This window comes from Castor canadensis, chromosome 5, assembly GCF_047511655.1.
Source record: "Castor canadensis chromosome 5, mCasCan1.hap1v2, whole genome shotgun sequence".
Taxonomy (NCBI): Eukaryota; Metazoa; Chordata; class Mammalia; order Rodentia; family Castoridae; genus Castor; species Castor canadensis.
This window is the reverse complement of record NC_133390.1, coordinates 82,707,678-82,721,666: the sequence shown is the minus strand read 5'-3', so window position 1 is coordinate 82,721,666 and position 13,989 is coordinate 82,707,678.

Genomic DNA, 13,989 nt, shown 5'->3' with positions numbered 1-13,989 from the left:
GCCTGTTTCAGAAAGTCTGCTTACTGAAGGAGACAAAAGAAAGGCAGGAATGGGCAGCAGGGGATCTGTAGTGGGAAGTCTGTTTGCAAAAGACAAAGAAAGGCGGGAATGGGCAGTTATCTCCGCATGGGGCCTTTTATCTTGATCCTGGACTCATTATATGGCTTAACTAGCAATTTCTTGTGTTGCATAACCTGCTTTAAGGCAATTTTCCTGTTCACGTCCATCTTCACAGCAACTCTAAGGCCAATACAGCTAGCCTTATTTGATAAATGAGGAAATTGAGGCTCAGTGAGATTGAGTATCTTGCTTAAGATCCTGCAGCTGGTAACCACAGAGTTGGAAATCTTACTATGCTTTGTGATTTCCCACACTCAATACCACCTCCATGCTTTCTTTCATTTTGCTTTTATTCCTAGCCACTAAATTCCACTTCTAGACAAGTAGGGGTCACTTTCATTGGACCCATGCTAAAATCAGACAATCTGAAACAGGCAAGGGTTTGGAATAGCTGAGTTCAGAGTCAAAATAGATTCCAAAATTGGACTCAGTGGCATCATGGTTTGCCTGTTCAGCATCCATGTTCTCTTCTTCCTTTCTGAGCCTCAGTTTTTTTTTTTTTTTCTTTAACATGTCCACCTCTCTCTCATAAAGCTCCCAGGCCTCACTTCTAGTTCCATGGGATGAACTAATTTATCCAAAGGGATAATATCCCTCTGGCCAGTGATTGGTTCATAAACAAGCATTTATCACAGAGTTAGTCAATGGAATGCAAGAAGTTTGCAGAGAGATTCTGGAAAATTCTGCCTCACTCTTCATATAGAATTCCAAAAAGGTACTCTCCCATTTTCTCTGGTTAACTGTAGTCAAGTTTGAAGTCTGGAATGTGTGCAGCTGTCTACTGGTAAGGTGAAGGTGAAACCTCGGAGGAAGTCAGAGCCTGAGCCATAGCCTATGTGGGCCTTGAGGTTTGCCTACCACTGCACTTTGCTATAGGAGCTGATAAATTCCCTGTCTGTCTTATCTACACTGAATGCAGGGGTGGAGATTGAGTCAAGAATCAAGCAGACAATTGTATGGAAACATGAATTTAAAGAGCTTGGGGAGGAGAAGGCAGAGTAAGCTGTGAAGCAATGAGAAGTAAAAGACCTAAGGAGGATGCTGAGGACAGAACCTGGCACAAAGCCCAAGGAGATTCCTAACAATCTGGGACGTTATTTCTTGGGCTGCTTGTTGAGCAGCCTCCTAGGATCTATTGGATACTAGTAGGGACCACAGCCTTACTCTCACTTATTGGATTCCCTTTTTTTCTTGTCAGTCCAAATCCCACCTATCTTTTAAGACCTGGCTCAAAGCTTACCTCCCCTGAAAAGACTTTTCCATCTGTTCTGGGCCTTGTCTACTTTCTCCAGAGATATTCCTTGGGATCTCTCTTCTCTACAAAACATCTATCACAGAGAACCTCCACTATCTTATCTCTTAAGGGCAAAGAAGTAGTATGCTTGGCTGTTTCTTCCTCCACAGAGAAACTAGAGTTATTTCCAGAAATGAAGAGAAAGTGAACATGATTACACGATAGTGTACTAAAGTTCATTAGTAAGAAAATTTCAATGTTTGTGAGGAAATCCTCTGTTGGCATGGTCCCTAAGTGCATCCTTTCTGAGGTTGCTGGTCACACAGGATTGCTATGTAGCTGGTTTAGGGAAAAGACCCCACCTCCATTTTCAGGTTATCTAGGAGAAAGACCACAGTTCTAGCTCATGGAGAAATTCCCAGGGATGGGAAAGATGAAAGGCCAATATGAACATGGTGATTTGGTTAGAAACTTGGAGCTGTGGAATATCTAAGATGAAGGGAAACTTGAAAATCACAGTGTCACATCCTTCTTTCCAGCTGGGAATGTGTTGCAGATAAATGAAGTCTGTCCAAGTCTCTTTTATGACTATAAAAGTGATTAAAGTGTCCTTTAGGGCTTGGGGTGTGGCTCAAGTGGTAGAGTGTGGAGGCCCTGAGTTTAAACTCCAGTACTGCCAAAAAAAAAAAAAAAATCACCATTATGGTCTGAGAGTATATAGTTCACTAGCAGAGCACTTTCCAATCACCCATAAGGCGTGATCTCTAGAACCATAATAAATAAATACAATAAATAAATAAATAAGTAAAGTGTCACCATTGAATGCATAGGAAACCTGGGTTAGTTGGCCCATCATTTCCTTAAATACAACTCCTTATTTATTTCCTAAGGCTCTATCACTAAAAAGATATACAGTTTGGTGGTAAGTACAAAAAATTCTAAACAAGTGGCCATTTTAAGTCAATACCATTAATACTTATACATTTATAGTTTTAAAAAGTACATTTTTATAGCCCAATCTTCCTTAAAATTGTATTCTGGAGGTAGGGATTATTGTTTTTTTCTTCAAAAAGACAGAAACAGATCTCAACCCCCATCTAGGGCATCAATGCAGATTTGGGTCTGGAATTCCCATCTCCTGTCACCTGCTTTTATTTTCATTCACATGGAATGAGAAGCAGCAATTTGGAATGTTAGCTTAATGTCCCCAAAGTTTCCACATCTCACTTTCACTTCATAGGAGCAGAACCCCTGGCTTGTCATTGACGCAATCTTAAGTCTAGACTTTGGGTTTAGCCCCGCTCCTTGTTTTTAGTTGACAGAAGAGTCACTTTAGTGAGGTGGCCCAGAAAATACTGCCCAGTGTCTTCGAATATTATTAACTTCTTTTGTTTCTAAAATTTAGAGAGGGTGTCATGAAAATTAATGAGTGTGCTGGCAGAAATAAATTGTTAGCTGCAAAACATTCTCTGGAGTCATTGTGTGGGAAATTATGTGGGTCCTTTTTCCCCTTTGCATCTGGGATAATATATTTCTAGCTAAAGGTTAGATTTTGATTATATTTATGATGCAAAAAATGGAGAGTTGGTAAAAGTCTTCTGGTTCTTCTTTCTGTAATGAGATGAAGTTTGGAGAAAAATGACCCCAAAGAATAAAAACCCAAAGGCATCATGTCAGTCTAGTGTTTCTCATGACTTTGTCTTGGGACTCTGGATTCTCTTCAGCCCTTATCTCTATACACTTGTAGCTAGGCTTAGGAGGATTTTTACTGGGATGGGGACACAGTGCCATATCTGGAAAAGAGATATACAGTGAGTCTCACAGTCTAGTTAGTTATTAGAAGAAGCTGCTGATCCTTGGCCCTTAATTCTCCATGTATTATATTGCCTGCCTTTCCTACTTTCTCAAAAACTAACAAACAAAATCAGGCATGAAGGCTGAAATTAACAATTTATTCATTTGTTCTTGTAAATTCTCAAAAGTTAAGATATTTTAATTATAGTGAATTAAGAATGAAATCTTTTCAACTCTGAATCTACTTTCATCTCACATTCAGTAGTAGGTGGTAGCATTTTGGGTGTCCAGCAATGAAAAAGTTGAATTGGGGATACATTTATTCTGGATTTAGTGGGATACATTTCTGTATTTCATATATTTGAGTATGAATAAGATGCACAATTTTATGCAGAAAGTGGTAACATCTGAATAAACCATTTCAAATGAAGAGATACATTGGAATGCCTTAGTAAATCAAGTGAGAATTTACTAACTCCTGACTTGGACATACATGAAGAATACCCTGTTTTTGTTGTTAAAAATTATTTATTGAAGAACTGCAGGAGAATTCAGTAAAATTAGTGAATATTTATTGCACCATTTGAAAATATTTTTGTATTTGAACTTTTCAGTAATAAAATGCAGGGATTATATTAAAAATTAATGTCACAGGAAATAATAACAATTAAAATGGCAAGAAAATTGATAGAAGTTTTCTGATATTGAATAGCAAATCATTACAAAACCAAAAATAACCAAAAGTAATTCATTAGAAGGAAGAGATAATTTTCCAAGCTAATAATAGATAGGCTCTTGGATTGTTTAATTTCTAATTGAGTGAAGTGACTCATATAAACACATTGGAAAATTTGAAGATATTCTGTGGATTTGACATGGAATGTTAATGCCAATGCAGATAATATAAAGCCAATAACATATCACCACAACAAGGATATCAATGACAAACTTGCTAGTAGAAAATTCTAGCAAACTTCTTACTCATTGACTCGAAGAGTATTTAAGATGAGTCACTTGCAAAGAAAACACAAAATGCTCTAGAGAATTGTGTTAAAGAAACTTTTACAATTTCTACTGTTACTGAACACTTATTATTTGTCATGCATTATGTTAAAGCTCAGCAAACTATAACCCATGGGCAAAACTTGTCCTACTTCTATTTTTATAAATAAAGTTTTATTGGAACTCAGTGGTAACTATTTGTTTATGTATTTATTATTGGTGACTAGTTTCATGCTGTTGCTACAACAGCAGAATTGAGTAATTGTGACAGAGACCATGTGACTTGTAAAGTCTAAAATATTTACTATTTGATTCTTATACCAAATGTATATTGGCTCCTGCACTATGAGGTTATCATGTCTCTGACAGATTGTAGCTTTTGCAAATATGTCTATTGTATCTCCCAACCCACATGCTCTTGTGAAAATGTGACTTTTGTCCCACTCCCACCAAGAGGTAGAGTGTGACTGTGTCAAAGCAACCTGTTGCTGCTTTGATCAATAATAACATATTATAAAAGTGAAGTGCCATTGCAGGCACAATCTTTCCTTAAATTGCCTGCAACTTCTGCTTCCTCTTAAGCAGTCCAACAATGTGAGACTACCATGCTGTGAGACTCTCAAATCTCATAGAAAAGTCATGGTAGAGGAGATGCCACAAGGAGAGAGAGGAAAAAAGGCGACATGTGGGTACAGAAGCCATCTTGGAAATAGATCCTCCAGCTCCAGCTGTCCCAGATGATCACAAATGGATTGCCCAAACAAGCCCTTTAGGAATCCTTATCCCAAAATCATTAGATGTAATAAAATGATTGTTTTTATCCATTGAGTTTAGGTTACTTTGTTAAACAATGATACCTAATTGGAACGATTTTATATAATCCTCCTAGTGGCCACATGAGATATGAATTAGAAAGTCCCAATTTATGTGTAAAAGACTCAAAGGTTGGAAAATTCATATTACATGCTCCATGCCACACAGCTAGTAAATGAGGAATCGGGTTCAAGCCCAATTTTATCAGACTCTGAAGCTTGATATGTCTTCCAGTGCTGACATTCCATGTTCTGAAAACTGACAAAGCCGAGAGACAATGGGTCAAGCAGAATGCTCTTGAGACAGTCATGTTCCCAGACATAGTGGATTGGGGTCCAAGGAGAGAGTTTTGAATATACAGTTTTCACAGAGTAGATTGCTAGTACAATGCCATACACTGTTTCCCTGGCAAATAGCATAATGATGGTCTTTCATCCAAGCTATGCTTTTATTTTCTTCTAGGAACAATTATTTTTCTAAATGTTTTCTTTTAAAAACAGCTTTATTGAGGCATAAAACACATACCACAAAATTCACCCATTGTTAATGCAAAGTTAATGTTTTTGTAATAATTTTACACAGTTGTGCAAGCATCACCACAATCCATTGTGGAACAGTTCCACTGCCCCCAAAAATGTCCCTCATGCCGAATTGTGGTCAGTCTCTACTCCTTAGCTGACCCCTGGAAACACCCATCTGCTTCCTGTCTCCTACGGTTTGCCTTTTCAAATGAGGTTGTGTAAATGCAAGTATACAATATGTACCTTGTTGTGCCTTGCTTCTTTCATTTACCATTCATCAGTTGCTTGTTCCTTTCAATTACTCAGGAATATTCCATCATACGGATACACTTGTTTATATACATTTGTCAGTTAGTGGACATATGGACTGGTTCCAATTTGTGGTTGCACAAACGGTTGCATTTGGTGAGTATCTGGTTGCTTAAGAAAACTGATAGGACCAAAACCGACAATACTTACAAATCTGGTTTACTAAACACCTCAAGCACTTCCTACCACATCCCTCAGAGTCAAGAAGGTTTCCCAAAGCAAAGTTGGGGAGATGAAAAGCAATTATTTTGGTCCCAGGAAATCTCCATCCTCCAATGACATAGGTCCCTTAGATTCCCAAATCAGATCCTGGATTATCTTGAATTTAACTCTCATTTTAGATGGTTAGTACTTGTGAGTGATATAACTTAAAACAATGAATTTCCTTTAAAATTTAATAACTGAATGTTTTTAAAGGGATATTTTTAAACCCTCAGAATCATGGTGTCATCACATACAGTTCATGATAATGAGAGCTGACACTGAAGTATTAACTCACTACAATGCCCTTGAATGAGAAGTGCTAATAAATTCACCCTTCCTTGATTATGGAAACAATCCTATTCCACAATAAATGAGATTGGGCAAAATTTTTAAATATTTGAAAAAATATTTTAAAACAAATTGGATTTTCTTAGGGTAAACTAATCGTTCACTTTCTTACCCAGTAGCAATATGCTACTAAAAGGCAGGAATTGTCTTCTTTTTATCTGTATCCCTTTGATGACTAGTATTGTGCCTGGAACACAATGAGAATTCAGAAAATACTTTTACTGACTTGAAGTGTCATCACCAGTTGCTTTTACATATACCAATTCGTTTATTACTTGCAAAGATTTAGCAAAGCGTTGCCACTTTAGTTTCCACAGTGAAACAAACTAAGCCTAAGAGAGAGCAAGTGACTGGTGCAAGATGGTACCATTAGTAAAAGGCAAGGTCAGGCCAGGCATGGTGCATCAAGCCTATAATCCCAGTTACTTGAGAGGTGGCAATCAGAAGGATTGCAGCCTGGGCAAAAAGTTTGCAAGATCACATCTCAACCAATGGTTGGGTGTAGTGGTGCATGCCTGTCATCCCAGTTATGGAGGGATGCAGTTCCTCCAAACAGGAGGGAGGAAGATTGCAGTCCAGGCTGATCAAAGCACAAAGCAAGACTCTACTCAAAAATAATTAACACAAAAAGGGCTGGCAGAGTAGCTCAAGTGGTAAGTGCCTGTCTAGCACTGAGTTCAATCCCCCAGTGCCATTACCTCCAACAACAACAACAAAAAAAAGCAAGGTCAGGAATTCAATCCTGGGTTGAGTTGTATGGAATCTGTCTCTACAGACATAGAAACAGGATACAAAAACGATCAAACACAAGGCATGTCATTGCCACCCTGCCATTGTTTCACTCTTTTCCTGCTTATTCCACTGACATACCATATTATGCTCTTCAATTTCAACCATCAATCCCTCCCACAGTTGCTCTGTACTTGGGGCTATAATTTCTCCTCAAGAACCTGAGCCCACATGCCTATAATTTCCCTATCAGCGCATAGCCCCCACTGTTTCCAAAGCACTGACTCTATGGCTAATGCAACCACAGAGGTGTGCGCAACTGTGATTACTGCCATTTCTCACTTGTTCAGTTGTCGTGGGAAAAGACTAGAATGCCTCTTACGTGTTATGTAGTGACAACACTCTGATGTGGGTAGGTGGCCAAGAATCATTATCCTGTGTGTTATTACTGAAAAGTGGTACCTTGGAGGTACCACTCACATGACTGAGAGAGGATCCAAAGGTGAGTTCCTTCATATTAAGAGCTATTTCTTGATCTTAAGTTGAGGACACTGGGTTCCTTCTTAGATAATAAGTTAAACTTTTAGTTAAGTAATTAAGAAAAACTGCAGCTAATAAAAGACTGGTTCATGTTGTACAAGCATAAAGCAGTTGGACAATAAAGGATTTTTCTAATTTTTGAGGTATGGGAATTCTGAAAATGCATTCAAAAGGGCTCAAACAGGTCATAGAACCTGAGAACTAGAAGGACATTGAACAGATGAGGAAATGGAGTAGAGAGAGGAAACAGGACTTAGTCAGCAAGTGGGAAGGTAAGATGCCATGTTAAGGCTTCCAGACAAGGGACTTCTTCTCGGTGCGCAAACTGAGGGTTGACATTGAGGAGTGTTCCCACTGCTACTGTCAGACTCCTAGGAACTTCCTTCAGGGCAGTTATAGAAATACCAGGTCTAGAAACTCTGGCCAAGAAAGCAAAACATTGCTAAAGAGAAAATCAAAATAAAACAATAAGTGCTAAAAGGGCGAGTGATTTGGTTAAATCAAGCTCCTTCCCTCCACCTTAGGGGTGAGAAGCTGGTGGACGGGTTGGTCCTAAGGGTATGAGAGTTTGCTGGAAGAGGCAAACAGATGGATTGTGAGGATTTTTCCAGCATTCAGCTGAAGGCACTAGTAACTACTGTCCCAAAGTTGGGAGCACTTTCCTCAGGGTTAAGTAAAAGTCAGTAACTGGAGAAAAGACCAAGAAGACCTCAGGTTTCTTCAGAGTAAGCAACAGCCTGGTGTCTGGCAATGACAAAGCTGAAGTAAAAACACAACAACCTGAACACCACCAACAGAACAGCTGCCACAGCTACACTAGGAGCCTCTACTCTTCTCTCAGTGGTCCAGATATAGGTTGTTATTTTATCCTCATGGCAGCTTTATAACAAGAAGTAGAGAATATGGCAGTGGAACCACTCTGAACACTTTGCAGAAAGGATTCCTAGAAAGGAGGACACTCCCGTCATAACATTTCCTAACAGATGGGGCTAGAGTGAGAGCCCCACAACTTCTTTGTGTGTGTAGGCAATGTTATTTTTTATACGTATTAGCTTGAACTAGGAGAAACTGCCAATTTCATGGTTAAGTAGTAAGGATTTCATATGGCTCTAATATATAAAATATATGTTCTTTATGGAAAAAAAGTGTAAAAGTACCTGGAAAGTACAATAATGTGGATACATACTACACAAGGAATAAATATTGTACACTCTGGGGGAAAACATGAAAGAAGAAAAAATAACACAGAAGAGTGCAGAGAGGAGAGACTTCTAAGAGAAAATAGTGTCTACATTGAAACCAGAAGTATAACAGAAAAAAATAAAGAGAGTCACATTTAGTAAACCAGGGAGGCTTTGTGTCATGACTTTCACTCATTGTCTTCAAGGAGAAAACTGGGCAACACATATGAGAAAGAAATCACTTTCAGATATTGGACCCAGATACCCCAAGCTCACAGCCACTGAAAATAGGAAAATAAACAAGGTAAATCCTTCAACTGATTAATATTAGTAAAATTAAAAAGACAGAAGTCTATACAAAATTAGATTAGAAATTAAAAACAAAAAGACATCTGAAAATAGTTAAATGACATAGTTCTAAGTAACTGTCTTAAGGAAAGAAACCAGAAGAGAGATCTAGCTTGTACCTTGGGCATGGCTGTGGGTATGTCCCTTGTAGTTCACATGTTGGAATTCTGATCCCCAAATTCATATGCTAATGGTGTTTAGAAGTGAGACCTTTGATAGGTAGTCAGAATTAGATAAAGGTTGTGAGGGTAGGGCCTCCATGATGGCATCAGTGGTTTTATAATAATGAGAAGAAGAATAAAATTATAATAATTATAGAATTTATTATCATCTAACAATAAATGAGCATGCTTATTCTATCTTTCTATATGATGCCTTCCAGCATGTTATGACACAGTGAGAAGGCCCTTACCCGTGCCAGGCTCTTAGAATTTATAGCTTCAGAACTGTTAGCCCAATAAACTCCTATTCTTTATAAATCACTCTGCCTCCAGTATTTCTTTATAGTAACAGAAAATGGACTAAATAGGCATGCTTGTTTTAAAGGTCCAGTAGAGGAGATGAGAGTCAGGTCAGTGGCTCACACCTAAAATCCTAGCTACTAAGGAGGCAGAGATTGGGAAGATCATAGTTCCAGGACAGCCTGAACAAAAAGTTAGGGAGACTTCATTTCAACAAATAAACTGATTGTGCCAAGTGCCAGTTGCTCATGTCTGTAATCCTAGCTACTCAGGAGGCAGAGATCAGGAGGATTGCAGTTTGAAGCCAGCCCAGACAAATAGTTCACAAGACCCTATCTCAAAAATACCCATTATGAAAAGGGCTGGCAGTGTGGCTCAAGGTGAAGGTCCTGAGTTCAAGCCCCAGTACCACAAAATAAATAAATAAATACACTGACTGTGGTGGCACACATCTAATCTCAGCCACCCAGGGACCCTAAGTAGGAGGACTGAGGTTCAGGCTGGCCCAGGCAAAAAACATGAGACCCTACCTGAAAAATAACTGAAGCAAAAAAGGGACTGGGTGTGCAACTCAAGTGGTAAAGCATCTGCCTAGCAAGCATGAGTCCTTGAGTTTAAGCCCCTAGCCCCTAAAAATAGAAAAAATAGAAGAGAATGAACAAGTAGAAGCAACTGAGAAGAAAACAAAAAACAAAACAAAACAAAAAAGCAGGAAGAAAACACGATGACACGATGTCAAAGGAACCAAGGTGAGGAGTCAAGAAGTGGTTAGCAGGGTCAAATTCTGCTAGATCAAGTAAAATGAATACTGACATACTGTGGTTTTGGTATTTAGGGTGACTTTTCAGAATGTAGGTTTCGTAGAGTTTTTGAGAGTACAGATCTAAATGCTGTTATCCCATGGACTGTATGCGGATGCCTTCATCTAAGAGCCCAGAGTGGGGAGGACCGAATAAACAAGGTCTGCTCAGTAGAATACACATTGGCTACAGAGGTCCCTGTCTGCAAACTGCCACGTTGGTGTTCACCACACCTACTGACTGCAATGCTGAGTATGATAACCTGGGTCAGAAAGAGTCCTGTTATGGTCAAGCCTATCTCTGGAAACCTGAAGATTTCCACAACCATTCATGAAAGAACTTCACCATGGACTTGGTCACCTTTGCTCTAATTCTCAGTTCTCACCACCTGCCTGTCCACAGAGAAGAGAAACTGTCCCTCTTCTGCAAGACCCAGTCCCTCTCTTATTATGGTCCCTTTTTGGGGTGTGGTTCAAAATGTTCCACAGCCTCATTCCCCATAGCTCTTGTTGGTACCTAGCATTTATAAGTGAGGACTCAGTAAAGATTGATTAGATGAATTGAACCAGCATCTCTCCACTGTCTGTACTGAATGACATGTACTAAATGTACATGGACAGAATAAACTGGAACCTGAAAACAAAGACCTAGTCTCACACCCGTGCCACCGCAGACTTGCCCTGCTGAGCCACGCTGTACTCTTTTTGGGAGGAACATTCTCTAAAATGTATTGATTCTTTCACTAAATCAATATGCCCTAAGCATCATCATCGCATTGGTTCCTACAGGCAACTGGAGAGGCTCTGTGGTGTGACAACTTATCTTGCCATCTTTCATCCTGTCCATCTTCTACCACTTCTGACTGCTCCAGGTCATGAACAGCCCACAGTCCAAAAACAGGGGTCCTCAACAGTTGATGGAACATCAGCTCTGCTTTACATATAATCTTTACATAGAGACTTCAGGATAATACATTTCTTTATTTTCAGCATCACATATTATGTCCATCAGAAGATGTAAGAAATCCCTGACCCTGGAATTGAGCAGTGCAAAAGATGCACAACTATCCACAGTGGCTCTGCTTCCAGCTTTTTGAAACTCTTCCTAATTGTGTTCCTTCTGTGTTCCTATCAGGTAAAAGAAATGTGGACAGGAGGAATTGTGGAAGGTTTGGCATCTAGCATTCTAGGAAGTTGACTCTGATAGCCATGTAAAAAGAGAGATGAAATGATAAATAATTAGAAGTTGGGGAGCAACCAGGATTTTATTGCAATGAGTCTCATTGCTTCTCATTGGAGACAATATTGCTTATAGCTCATGTTTCGAAAATTTCCAGAATTACTTGGTTTACCACTGGTAGGGGTGGACAGGAGCCAAGAATGATTGACATTTTGCACTGAACAGGACAGCTCCAAACAGAAGTGTCCTGCATCTCAGGTAAAAGTCAGATATAACTTTTAGTAATAGTCTGAGCCTAGAATTTAACTCTATTTTATATACACACACAGTGCCAGTGGTGTTTGAATCCCATTATAACACTTTGGTGCTGTTCTGCATTTATAGTTATGGCATTCAGAGTGACTATGAAGAGGCACAAGCATTTGACTAATTGCTTGTGTACTCTAGTATAGATTATGTCATTGAAATGCATTATTATTTTGTTATACATTACTTTCTTTTGTTTATCCTGTATTAAGTTCAGGGCTTTATATTGCACTTGCTGAAATGACATATGTTGATAGGTTATTTTTTCTATGACTTTCATTTCCAGGTACTAAATGAAGCATCACAAAATATAGGAGTTTTTTTTCTTTTTTTTTTCCAGAGAGATGAGCATTAGATCAAATGGTGTTGAAGATGACTGATTTAGATGATAAATATTGAAAACAGACAAAAGCCTCAGGAGTAGAAAACAAAGTCATTGAGAGTATAGAATTAACAGAATTTGGAAAGTGTTTGGATTCAGTGATTATAATTAAGCTCTGTTTCAACTTTCCCTTGTGTAGGCTAAATAAACCAAAAGCCACCATCATCCTACTATGCCTGCTTCACAAACCCTTCATTATCTTAGCTGCTGTTTTCACAAACACTTTTCCTGGTCTACAAATGGTGCCTAGGTGGATTTCCAAATGGAACTTAAATGTATTAAACATGGAGCCAAATTCTCCTGTTCTCACACAAATACCCCATGCCACTACCCCACAGGTCTGATCATGAATGTGGATAGACACATGTAGTATATGTTATCAATGGCTTGACAATATTCCCACATCTTTTGCATATGAGAAGGGGCTTGCAACTTCCAGTACCTGCATTTCTTGAATAATAGTCTTTTGTGACCACTGAAGCCCATCATTGAAGGATGTTGGAAGTGCTGGAATAAGTATCTTTTTCTATCTCCCTAACTGACTCAGGTTGATATATAAATAGCCCAGCTTCCTCACCCACCATTTAGAGTAACTCTAAGGACTCTGTTGCACATTGGTCCCCAAAGACATGGGATTAAGCTCTGGTCATTCACAGTAATAGCTGATTTGATAATGAGACATATATTGACTGCCTTTCCTGTCTCATTTTGTCTACCAGTGTTTCTTTCACCTCCAAAATAAACTTTGCTATCCTTTCCTTGTCTCAGATCAGCTTCTGGGATACTCAGACTGCTGTGACTTGTCATCCCTCTCATTGAAGGGGAATGCAGTCAAAGAGCACAGACCTAGAAGACAGAACTGGACTCTAACTCCAATCTGTGTCAACCCACTATCTGACATCAGGCACATTGCTTCTTTTTCCCCAGGCTTTAATTTTCTTACATTTAAAATAAAGGATTTGAAATAAATTAACATCTCTCAAAATGCACGAGCAGAACTTTCAGTTATTGAAATGTTAGTAGACATTATGGAGAAAAGAAGAAATAAGGTCCTGGTCTCAATTCCCCAGGACTATGCTGAAGTCCAGCTGGGAATACCTTGCTCCATGCCTGACACATGGCAGGCTTACAAGGATCAGTGACTGATTGTGACCCACCTAGCTCATACTTCAAGTGGAATAGTCATCATTGGGAGTGGTTCTTAACCTGAAGTCCATGAACTCCCTAAAGTTGTAGTAAAAATTGTATACCCTGTGCCTTTTACTGCAGCAATTTCCTTAGATTTACATAGGTTCTTAGATTCCCTAAAAGATTAAACTTGTCTGAAGTTAGTTGTTCTCATTAGTTTTTTAAAAATATAGCAACAAACCATTACTTCTGAGTTTCAATGATCAATCCACAAACATTAAGTACCTCATCTCACTTTTGCGGAAATGCTTTCCAGGGGTCTTTGTGCGGTGGTCAAGTGAGAAAATCTAATTAGAATTTTTGAGATAAGAATGCAAAATGTGTAAGTGGCATGCAAATAATTCAGTTGACACAAGAAAAAAATCAATGGGTTAAAAATTCTTGGGTTTCATAGAAAAAATAATTTTGGGTATTTTATAATATTTTATAAATATTTATAATATTATAAATAATTTTATAATATTTGGGTAGAAATGAAAAAAAAGGGAATATAATAAAATAGGGTGAGCCTGTCCAAAGCACATCATACA